Raw genomic sequence first — 13,886 nt, forward strand, 5'->3', positions numbered from 1 at the left:
ATCATACTGCCCGTAACTCATCGTACTGCCGTGTAACTCATCGTACTGCCCTGTAACTCATCGTACTGCCCTGTAACTCATCGTACTGCCGTGTAACTCATCGTTCTGCCTCATAACTCATAGTACTACCCTGTAACTCATCGTACTGCCCCGTAACACATCGTACTGCCCCGTAACTCATCGTACTGCCCCGTAACTCAACGTACTGCCATGTAACTCATCGTACTGCCCCGTTACTCATCATACCGCCGCGTAACTCATCGTACTGCCCCATAACTCATCGTACTCCCCTGTAACTCATCGTACTGCCCCATAACTCATCGTACTGCCCCGTAACTCATCGTACTGCCCCGTAACTCATCGTACTGCCCCGTAACACATCATACTGCCCCGTAACTCATCGTACTGCCATGTAACTCATCGTACCGCTGCGTAACTCATCGTACCGCCCTGTAACTCATCGTACTGCCGTGTAACACATTGTACTGCCCCGTAACACATTGTACTGCCCCGTAACTCATCGTACTGCCCCGTAACTCATCGTGCAGTCCTGTAACTCATCGTACGGCCCCGTAACTCATCGTACTGCCCCGTAACTCAACGTACTGCCGTGTAATTCATCGTACTGCACTTTTACTCATCATTCTGCCGCGTAACTCATCGTACTGCCCCGTAACTCATCGTACTGCCCCGTAACGCATCGTACTGCCCCGTAACTCATCATACTGTGCCGTAACTCATCGTACTGCCCCGTAACACATCGTACTCCCATTTAACTCGTCGTACTGCCCCGTAACTCATCATACTGCCCCGTAACTCATCGTACTGCCATGTAACTCATCGTACCGCTGCGTAACTCATCGTACTGCCCCGTCACTCAATGTACTGCCGTGTAACTCATCGTACTGCCCCGTTACTCATCGTACTGCCCCGTAACTCATCGTACTCCCATTTAACTCATCGTACTGCCCAGCAACTCATCATACTGCCCCGTAACTCATCGTACTGCAATGTAACTCATCGTACCGTCTTGTAACTCATCGTACTGCACCGTAGCTCATCGTACCGTCTTGTAATTCATCGTACTGCACCATAGCTCATCGTACTGCCCCGTACCTCATCATACTGTGCCGTAACTCATCGTACTGCCCCGTAACTCATCGTACTCCCATTTAACTCGTCGTACTGCCCCGTAACTCATCATACTGCCCCGTAACTCATCGTACTGCCATGTAACTCATCGTACCGCTGCATAACTCATCGTACCGCCCTGTAACTCATCGTACTGCCGTGTAACTCATCATACTGACCCGTAACACATCATACTGCCCCATAACTCATCGTACTGCCCCGTAACTCATCATACTGCCCCGTAACTCATCGTACTGCCCCGTAATTCATCGTCCTGCCCCGTAACTCATCGTACTGCCGCGTAACTCATCGTACTGCCGTGCAACTCATCGTACTGCACCGTAACTCATCGTACTGCCGTGCAACTCATCGTACTGCCCCGTAACTCATCGTACTGCCCCGTAACTCATCGCACTGCCCCGTAACTCATCATACTGCTGTGCAACTCATCATACTGCCCCATAACTCATCGTACTGCCCGTAACTCATCGTACTGCCCCGTAACTCATCGTACTGCCCCATTACTCATCGTACTGCACCATAACTCATCGTACTGCCGTGTAACTCATCGTACTACCCCATAACTCAACGAACTGCCCGTAACTCATCGTACTGCCCCGTAACTCATCGTACTGCCCCGTAACTCATCATACTGCACCATAACTCATCGTACTGCCGTGTAACTCATCGTCCTGCCCCGTAACCCATCGTACTGCCCCGTAAATCATCGTACTGCTCCGTAACTCATCGTACTGCCCCGTAACTCATGGTACCGCCCCGCAACTCATCGTTCTGCCCCGTAATTCATCGTACTGCCGTGTAACTCATCGTACTGCCCTGTAACTCATTGTACTGCCGCGTAACTCAGCGTACTGCGCCAAAACTCATCGTACTGCCGTGTAACACATTGTACTGCCCCGTAACTCATCATAATGCCCCATAACTCATCGTACTGCCGCGTAACTCAGCCTCCTGCCCTGTAACTCATCGTACTGCCGTGTAACTCACCGTACTGCCCCATAATTCATTGTACTGCCGCGTAACGCATCGTACTGCCGCGTAACTCATCGTACTGCCGTGTAACTCATCGTACTGCCCCGTAACACATCGTACTGCCCCGTTACTCATCATACTGCCCCGTAACTCAACATATTGCCATGTAACTCATCGTATCTCCCTGTAACTCATCGTACCACCGCGTAACTCATCGTACTGCCGCGTAACTCATCGTACTGCCCCGTAACACATCGTACTGCCCTGTAACTCATCGTACTGCCCCGTAACTCAACGTACTGCCATGTAACTCATCGTACTGCCCCGTTACTCATCATACGGCCGCGTAACTCATCGTACTGCCCCATAACTCATCGTACTGCCCTGTAACTCATCGTACTGCCCCATAACTCATCGTACTGCCCCGTAACTCATCGTACTGCCCCGTAACTCATCGTACTGCCCCGTAACACATCATACTGCCCCGTAACTCATCGTACTGCCATGTAACTCATCGTACCGCTGCGTAACTCATCGTACCGCCCTGTAACTCATCGTACTGCCGTGTAACATATTGTACTGCCCCGTAACACATTGTACTGCCCCGTAACTCATCGTACTGCCCCGTAACTCATAGTGCAGTCCTGTAACTCATCGTACGGCCCCGTAACTCATCGTACTGCCCCGTAACTCAACGTACTGCCGTGTAACTCATCGTACTGCACTTTTACTCATCATTCTGCCGCGTAACTCATCGTACTGCCCCGTAACTCATCGTACTGCCCCGTAACGCATCGTACTGCCCTGTAACTCATCGTACTGCCCCATAACTCATCGTACCGCTGTGTAAATCATCTTACCGCCCTGTAACTCATCGTACTGCCCCGTAACTCAACGTACTGCCATGTAACTCATCGTACTGCCCCGTTACTCATCATACGGCCGCGTAACTCATCGTACTGCCCCATAACTCATCGTACTGCCCTGTAACTCATCGTACTGCCCCATAACTCATCGTACTGCCCCGTAACTCATCGTACTGCCCCGTAACTCATCGTACTGCCCCGTAACTCATCGTACTGCCCCGTAACTCATCGTACTGCCCCGTAACACATCATACTGCCCCGTAACTCATCGTACTGCCATGTAACTCATCGTACCGCTGCGTAACTCATCGTACCGCCCTGTAACTCATCGTATTGCCGTGTAACATATTGTACTGCCCCGTAACACATTGTACTGCCCCGTAACTCATCGTACTGCCCCGTAACTCATCGTGCAGTCCTGTAACTCATCGTACGGCCCCGTAACTCATCGTACTGCCCCGTAACTCAACGTACTGCCGTGTAACTCATCGTACTGCACTTTTACTCATCATTCTGCCGCGTAACTCATCGTACTGCCCCGTAACTCATCGTACTGCCCCGTAACGCATCGTACTGCCCTGTAACTCATCGTACTGCCCCATAACTCATCGTACCGCTGTGTAAATCATCTTACAGCCCCGTAACTCATCGTACTGCCCCGTTCCTCATCGTACTGCGCCGTAATTCATCGTACTGCCCCGTAACTCATCGTACTACTCTTTAACTCTTTGTACTGCCCCTTAACTCATCGTACTGCCACGTAACTCATCGTACTGCCGTGTAACTCATCGTACTGCCCCGTTACTCATCATACTGCCACGTAACTCATAGTACTGCCACGTAACTCATCATAAAGCCCTGTAACTCATCGTACTGCTGCGGAACTCATCGTACTGCCCTGTAACTCATCGTACTGCCCTGTAACTCATCGTATCTCCCTGTAACTCATCGTACTACCACGTAACTCATCGTACTGCCGTGTAACTCATCGTACTGCCCCGTAACACATCGTACTGCCCCGTAACTCATCGTACTGCCCCGTTACTCATCATACTGCCGCGTAACTCATCGTACTGCCCCATAATTCATCGTACTGCCCTGTAACTCATCGTACTGCCCCATAACTCATCGTACTGCCGTGTAACTCATCGTACTGCCCCGTAACTCATTGTACTGCCCCGTAACTCATCGTACTGCCGCGTAACTCATCGTACTGCCCCGTAACTCATCGTACTGCCCCGTAACTCATTGTACTGCCCCGTAACTCACCGTACTGCCCTGTAACTCATCATACTGCCCCGTAACTCATCGTACTGCACCATAACTCATCGTACTGCCCCGTAACTCCTCGTACTGCCCCGTAACTCATCGTACTGTCCCGTTACTCATCATTCTGCCGCATAACTCATCGTACTGCCCCGTAACTCATCGTACTGCCCCGTAACCCATCGTACTGCCGTGTAACTCATCGCACTGCACCTTGACTCATCGTACTGCCCCATAACTCATCGTACTGCCGTGTAACTCATCGTACTGCCCCGTAACTCATCGTACTGCACGTAACTCATTGTACTGCCCCGTAACTCATCGTACTGCGCCGTAACTCATCGTACTGCCCCGTAACTCATCGTACTGCGTCGTAACTCATCGTACTGCCCCGTAACTCATCATACTGTCTTGTAACTTATCGTACTGCCCCGTAACTCATCGTACTGCCCCATAACTCATCACACTGTGCCGTAACACATCGTACTGCCCCGTAACTCATCGTACTCCCATTTAACTCATCGTGCTGCCGCATAACACATCATACTGCCCCGTAACTCATCGTACTGCCATGTAACTCATCGTACCGCTGCGTAACTCATGGTACCGCCCTGTAACTCATCGTACTGCCCCGTAACACATCATACTGCCCGTAACTCATCGTACTGCCGTGTAACTCATCGTACTGCCCTGTAACTCATCGTACTGCCCTGTAACTCATCGTACTGCCGTGTAACTCATCGTTCTGCCTCATAACTCATAGTACTACCCTGTAACTCATCGTACTGCCCCGTAACACATCGTACTGCCCCGTAACTCATCGTACTGCCCCGTAACTCAACGTACTGCCATGTAACTCATCGTACTGCCCCGTTACTCATCATACCGCCGCGTAACTCATCGTACTGCCCCATAACTCATCGTACTCCCCTGTAACTCATCGTACTGCCCCATAACTCATCGTACTGCCCCGTAACTCATCGTACTGCCCCGTAACTCATCGTACTGCCCCGTAACACATCATACTGCCCCGTAACTCATCGTACTGCCATGTAACTCATCGTACCGCTGCGTAACTCATCGTACCGCCCTGTAACTCATCGTACTGCCGTGTAACACATTGTACTGCCCCGTAACACATTGTACTGCCCCGTAACTCATCGTACTGCCCCGTAACTCATCGTGCAGTCCTGTAACTCATCGTACGGCCCCGTAACTCATCGTACTGCCCCGTAACTCAACGTACTGCCGTGTAATTCATCGTACTGCACTTTTACTCATCATTCTGCCGCGTAACTCATCGTACTGCCCCGTAACTCATCGTACTGCCCCGTAACGCATCGTACTGCCCCGTAACTCATCATACTGTGCCGTAACTCATCGTACTGCCCCGTAACACATCGTACTCCCATTTAACTCGTCGTACTGCCCCGTAACTCATCATACTGCCCCGTAACTCATCGTACTGCCATGTAACTCATCGTACCGCTGCGTAACTCATCGTACTGCCCCGTCACTCAATGTACTGCCGTGTAACTCATCGTACTGCCCCGTTACTCATCGTACTGCCCCGTAACTCATCGTACTCCCATTTAACTCATCGTACTGCCCAGCAACTCATCATACTGCCCCGTAACTCATCGTACTGCAATGTAACTCATCGTACCGTCTTGTAACTCATCGTACTGCACCGTAGCTCATCGTACCGTCTTGTAATTCATCGTACTGCACCATAGCTCATCGTACTGCCCCGTACCTCATCATACTGTGCCGTAACTCATCGTACTGCCCCGTAACTCATCGTACTCCCATTTAACTCGTCGTACTGCCCCGTAACTCATCATACTGCCCCGTAACTCATCGTACTGCCATGTAACTCATCGTACCGCTGCGTAACTCATCGTACCACCCTGTAACTCATCGTACTGCCGTGTAACTCATCGTACTGCCCCGTAACACATCGTACTGCCCCGTAACTCATCGTACTGCACCGTAACTCATTGTACTGCGCCGTAACTCATCGTACTGCCCCGTAACTCATCGTACTGCCATGTAACTCATCGTACCGCTGCGTAACTCATCGTACCGCCCTGTAACTCATCGTACTGCCGTGTAACTCATCGTACTGCCCCGTAACACATCGTACTGCCCCGTAACTCATCGTACTGCACCGTAACTCATTGTACTGCGCCGTAACTCATCGTACTGCCCCGTAACTCATCGTACCGCCTTGTAACTCATCGTACTGCACCGTAGCTCATCGTACTGCCCCGTAACTCATCATACTGCCCCGTAACTCATCGTACTGCCGTGTAACTCATCGTACCGCTGCGTAACTCATCGTACCGCCCTGTAACTCATCGTACTGCCGTGTAACTCATTGTACTGCCCCGTAACACATCGTACTGCCCCGTAACTCATCGTACTGCCCCGTAACTCATCGTACAGCACTGTAACTCATCGTACTGCCCTGTAACTCATCGTACTGCCTTGTAACTCATCGTTTCTCCCTGTAACTCATCGTACTACCACGCAACTCATCGTACTGCCGTGTAACTCATCGTACTGCCCCGTAACTCATCGTACTTCACCGTAACTCATCGTACTGCCGTGTAACTCATCATACTGCCCCGTAACTCATCGTACTGTGCCGTAACCCATCGTACTGCCCCGTAACTCATCGTACTCCCATTTAACTCATCGTACTGCCCAGCAACTCATCATACTGCCCCGTAACTCATCGTACTGCAATGTAACTCATCGTACCGCTGCGTAACTCATCGTACCGCCCTGTAACTCATCATACTATCGTGTAACTCATCGTACTGCCCCGTAACACATCGTACTGCCCCGTAACTCATCATACTGCCGCGTAACTCATCGTACTGCCCCAGAACTCATCGTACTGCCCCATAACTCATCGTACTGCCCTGTAACTCATCGTACTGCCCCGTAACTCATCGTACTGCCCCATAACTCATCGTACTGCCCCGTAACTCATCGTACTGCCCCGTAACACATCATACTGCCCCGTAACTCATCGTACTGCCATGTAACTCATCGTACCGCTGCGTAACTCATCGTACCGCCCTGTAACTCATCGTACTGCCCCGTAACACATCATACTGCCCGTAACTCATCGTACTGCCGTGTAACTCATCGTACTGCCCTGTAACTCATCGTACTGCCCTGTAACTCATCGTACTGCCGTGTAACTCATCGTTCTGCCTCATAACTCATAGTACTACCCTGTAACTCATCGTACTGCCCCGTAACTCATCGTACTGCCCCGTAACACATTGTACTGCCCCGTAGCTCATCGTACTGCCCCGTAACACATCGTACTGCCCCGTAACTCATCCTACTGCCCTGTAACTCATCGTACTGCCCTGTAACTCATCGTATCTCCCTGTAACTCATCGTACTGCCCCGTAACTCATCGTACTGACCCGTAACTCATCGTACTGCCCCATAAACTATCGTACTGCGCCATAACTCATCATACTGCCGCGTAACGCATTGTACTGCCCCCTAACTCATCGTACTGCCCCATAACTCATCGTACTGCGCCATAACTCATCGTACTGCCGCGTAACTCATCGTACTGCCCCGTAACTCATCGTACTGCCCCGTTACTCATGGTACTGCCGCGTAACTCATCGTACTGCCCCGTAACTCATCGTACTGCCCCGTAACTCAACGTACTGCCGTGTAACTCATCGTACTGCCGCGTAACTCATCGTACTGCCCCATCACTCATCGTACTGCCCCGTAACTCATCATACTGTGCCGTAACTCATCGTACTGCCCCGTAGCTCATCGTACTGTCCCGTAACTCAACGTACTGCCGTGTAGCTCATCGTGCTGCCGCGTAACTCATCATACTGCTCGTAACTCAGCCTTCTGTGCTATAACTCATCGTACTGCCGTGTAACTCATCGTGCTGCCCCGTAGCTCATCGTACTGCCGCGTAAATCATCGTACTGCCGTGTAACTCATCGTACTGCCCCGTAACTCATCGTACTCCCATTTAACTCATCGTGCTGCCCAGCAACTCATCATACTGCCCCGTAACTCAACGTACTGCCGTGTAACTCATCATAAAGCCCTATAACTCATTGTACTGCTGCGGAACTCATCCTACTGCCCTGTAACTCATCGTACTGCCCTGTAACTCATCGTATCTCCCTGTAACTCATCGTACTACCGCGTAACTCATCGTACTGCCGTGTAACTCATCGTACTGCCCCGTAACACATCGTACTGCCCCGTAACTCATCATACTGCCGCGTAACTCATCGTACTGCCCCAGAACTCATCGTACTGCCCCATAACTCATCGTACTGCCCCATAACTCATCGTACTGCCGTGTAACTCATCGTACTGCCCCGTAACTCATCGTACTGCCCCGTTACTCATGGTACTGCCGCGTAACTCATCGTACTGCCCCGTAACTCATCGTACTGCCCCGTAACTCAACGTACTGCCGTGTAACTCATCGTACTGCCGCGTAACTCATCGTACTGCCCCATCACTCATCGTACTGCCCCGTAACTCATCATACTGTGCCGTAACTCATCGTACTGCCCCGTAGCTCATCGTACTGTCCCGTAACTCAACGTACTGCCGTGTAGCTCATCGTGCTGCCGCGTAACTCATCATACTGCCCGTAACTCAGCCTTCTGTGCTATAACTCATCGTACTGCCGTGTAACTCATCGTGCTGCCCCGTAGCTCATCGTACTGCCGCGTAAATCATCGTACTGCCGTGTAACTCATCGTACTGCCCCGTAACTCATCGTACTCCCATTTAACTCATCGTGCTGCCCAGCAACTCATCATACTGCCCCGTAACTCATTGTACTGCAATGTAACTCATCGTACTGCTGCGTTTCTCATCGTACCGCCCTGTAACTCATCATACTATCGTGTAACTCATCGTACTGCCCCGTAACACATCGTACTGCCCCGTAACTCATCGTACTGCCCCGTAACTCATCGTACAGCCCTGTAACTCATCGTACTGCCCCGTAACTCATCGTACTGCCCCGTAACTCATCGTACTGCCCCGTAACTCAATGTACTGCCGTGTAACTCATCGTACTGCCCCGTAATTCATCGTACTGCCCCGTAACTCATCGTACTGCCGCGTAACTCATCGTACTGCCCTGTACCTCATGGTACTGCCGTGCAACTCATCGTACTGCCCCGTAACTCATCGTACTGCACCGTAACTCATCGCACTGCCCCGTAACTCATCATACTGCTGTGCAACTCATCATACTGCCCCATAACTCATCGTACTGCCCGTAACTCATCGTACTGCCCCGTAACTCATCGTACTGCCCCATTACTCATCGTACTGCACCATAACTCATGGTACTGCCCTGTAACTCATCGTACTACCGAGTTACTCATCGTACTGCCATGTAACTCATCGTACTGCCCCGTAACACATCATACTGCCCCGTAACTCATCGTACTACCCTCTAACTCTTCGTACTGCCCCGTAACTCACCGTACTGCCGCGTAACTCATCGTTCTGCCGTGTAACTCATCGTACTGCCCCATAATTCATCGTACTGCTCCGTAACTCATCGTACTGCCGCGTAACTCATAGTACTGCCCTTTAACTCATCGTACTGCCCTGTAACTCATCGTATCTCCCTTTAACTCATCGTACTACCGAGTTACTCATCATACTGCCGTGTAACTCATCGTACTGCCCCTTAACTCATCGTACTGCCCCGTAACACATCATACTGCCCTGTAACTCATCGTACTGCCGCGTAACTCATAGTACTGCCCTTTAACTCATCGTACTGCCCTTTAACTCATCGTATCTCCCTTTAACTCATCGTACTACCGAGTTACTCATCGTACTGCCGTGTAACTCATAGTACTGCCCCGTAACACATCATACTGCCCCGTAACTCATCGTACTGCCCGTCACTCAACGTACTGCCGTGTAACTCATCGTACTGCCCCGTTACTCATCATACTGCCGCGTAACTCATCGTACTGCCCCGTAACTCATCGTACTTCCCCGTAACTCATCGTACTGCCGTGTAACTCATCATACTGCCCCGTAACTCATTGTACTGCGCCGTAACTCATCGTACTGCCCCGTAACTCATCATACCGTCTTGTAACTCATCGTACTGCACCGTAGCTCATCGTACTGCCCCGTAACTCATCATTCTGTGCCGTAACTCATCGTACTGCCCCGTAACTCATCGTACTCCCATTTAACTCGTCGTACTGCCCCGTAACTCATCATACTGCCCCGTAACTCATCGTACTGCCATGTAACTCATCGTACCGCTGCATAACTCATCGTACCGCCCTGTAACTCATCGTACTGCCGTGTAACTCATCATACTGACCCGTAACACATCATACTGCCCCATAACTCATCGTACTGCCCCGTAACTCATCATACTGCCCCGTAACTCATCGTACTGCCCCATAATTCATCGTCCTGCCCCGTAACTCATCATACTGCCGCGTAACTCATCGTACTGCCGTGCAACTCATCGTACTGCACCGTAACTCATCGTACTGCCGTGCAACTCATCGTACTGCCCCGTAACACATCGTACTGCCCCGTAACTCATCGCACTGCCCCGTAACTCATCATACTGCTGTGCAACTCATCATACTGCCCCATAACTCATCGTACTGCCCGTAACTCATCGTACTGCCCCGTAACTCACCGTACTGCCCCATTACTCATCGTACTGCACCATAACTCATCGTACTGCCGTGTAACTCATCGTACTACCCCATAACTCAACGAACTGCCCGTAACTCATCGTACTGCCCCGTAACTCATCGTACTGCCCCGTAACTCATCATACTGCACCATAACTCATCGTACTGCCGTGTAACTCATCGTCCTGCCCCGTAACCCATCGTACTGCCCCGTAAATCATCGTACTGCTCCGTAACTCATCGTACTGCCCCGTAACTCATGGTACCGCCCCGCAACTCATCGTTCTGCCCCGTAATTCATCGTACTGCCGTGTAACTCATCGTACTGCCCTGTAACTCATTGTACTGCCGCGTAACTCAGCGTACTGCGCCAAAACTCATCGTACTGCCGTGTAACACATTGTACTGCCCCGTAACTCATCATAATGCCCCATAACTCATCGTACTGCCGCGTAACTCAGCCTCCTGCCCTGTAACTCATCGTACTGCCGTGTAACTCACCGTACTGCCCCATAATTCATTGTACTGCCGCGTAACGCATCGTACTGCCGCGTAACTCATCGTACTGCCGTGTAACTCATCGTACTGCCCCGTAACACATCGTACTGCCCCGTTACTCATCATACTGCCCCGTTATTCAACATATTGCCATGTAACTCATCGTATCTCCCTGTAACACATCGTACCACCGCGTAACTCATCGTACTGCCGCGTAACTCATCGTACTGCCCCGTAACACATCGTACTGCCCTGTAACTCATCGTACTGCCCCGTAACTCAACGTACTGCCATGTAACTCATCGTACTGCCCCGTTACTCATCATACGGCCGCGTAACTCATCGTACTGCCCCATAACTCATCGTACTGCCCTGTAACTCATCGTACTGCCCCATAACTCATCGTACTGCCCCGTAACTCATCGTACTGCCCCGTAACTCATCGTACTGCCCCGTAACTCATCGTACTGCCCCGTAACACATCATACTGCCCCGTAACTCATCGTACTGCCATGTAACTCATCGTACCGCTGCGTAACTCATCGTACCGCCCTGTAACTCATCGTATTGCCGTGTAACATATTGTACTGCCCCGTAACACATTGTACTGCCCCGTAACTCATCGTACTGCCCCGTAACTCATCGTGCAGTCCTGTAACTCATCGTACGGCCCCGTAACTCATCGTACTGCCCCGTAACTCAACGTACTGCCGTGTAACTCATCGTACTGCACTTTTACTCATCATTCTGCCGCGAAACTCATCGTACTGCCCCGTAACTCATCGTACTGCCCCGTAACGCATCGTACTGCCCTGTAACTCATCGTACTGCCCCATAACTCATCGTACCGCTGTGTAAATCATCTTACAGCCCCTTAACTCATCGTACTGCCCCGTTCCTCATCGTACTGCCCCGTAATTCATCGTACTGCCCCGTAACTCATCGTACTACTCTTTAACTCTTTGTACTGCCCCTTAACTCATCGTACTGCCACGTAACTCATCGTACTGCCGTGTAACTCATCGTACTGCCCCGTTACTCATCATACTGCCACGTAACTCATAGTACTGCCACGTAACTCATCATAAAGCCCTGTAACTCATCGTACTGCTGCGGAACTCATCGTACTGCCCTGTAACTCATCGTACTGCCCTGTAACTCATCGTATCTCCCTGTAACTCATCGTACTACCACGTAACTCATCGTACTGCCGTGTAACTCATCGTACTGCCCCGTAACACATCGTACTGCCCTGTAACTCATCGTACTGCCCCGTTACTCATCATACTGCCGCGTAACTCATCGTACTGCCCCATAATTCATCGTACTGCCCTGTAACTCATCGTACTGCCCCATAACTCATCGTACTGCCGTGTAACTCATCGTACTGCCCCGTAACTCATTGTACTGCCCCGTAACTCATCGTACTGCCCCGTTACTCATGGTACTGCCGCGTAACTCATCGTACTGCCCCGTAACTCATCGTACTGCCCCGTAACTCATTGTACTGCCCCGTAACTCACCGTACTGCCCTGTAACTCATCATACTGCCCCGTAACTCATCGTACTGCACCATAACTCATCGTACTGCCCCGTAACTCCTCGTACTGCCCCGTAACTCATCGTACTGTCCCGTTACTCATCATTCTGCCGCATAACTCATCGTACTGCCCCGTAACTCATCGTACTGCCCTGTAACCCATCGTACTGCCGTGTAACTCATCGCACTGCCCCTTGACTCATCGTACTGCCCCATAACTCATCGTACTGCCGTGTAACTCATCGTACTGCCCCGTAACTCATCGTACTGCACGTAACTCATTGTACTGCCCCGTAACTCATCGTACTGCGCCGTAACTCATCGTACTGCCCCGTAACTCATTTTACTGCGTCGTAACTCATCGTACTGCCCCGTAACTCATCATACTGTCTTGTAACTTATCGTACTGCCCCGTAACTCATCGTACTGCCCCATAACTCATCACACTGTGCCGTAACACATCGTACTGCCCCGTAACTCATCGTACTCCCATTTAACTCATCGTGCTGCCGCATAACACATCATACTGCCCCGTAACTCATCGTACTGCCATGTAACTCATCGTACCGCTGCGTAACTCATCGTACCGCCCTGTAACTCATCGTACTGCCCCGTAACACATCATACTGCCCGTAACTCATCGTACTGCCGTGTAACTCATCGTACTGCCCTGTAACTCATCGTACTGCCCTGTAACTCATCGTACTGCCGTGTAACTCATCGTTCTGCCTCATAACTCATAGTACTACCCTGTAACTCATCGTACTGCCCCGTAACTCATCGTACTGCCCCGTAACACATTGTACTGCCCCGTAGCTCATCGTACTGCCCCGTAACACATCGTACTGCCCCGTAACTCATCCTACTGCCCTGTAACTC

This window comes from Carcharodon carcharias, assembly GCF_017639515.1.
Source record: "Carcharodon carcharias isolate sCarCar2 chromosome 33 unlocalized genomic scaffold, sCarCar2.pri SUPER_33_unloc_1, whole genome shotgun sequence".
In the NCBI taxonomy this organism is placed as follows: Eukaryota; Metazoa; Chordata; class Chondrichthyes; order Lamniformes; family Lamnidae; genus Carcharodon; species Carcharodon carcharias.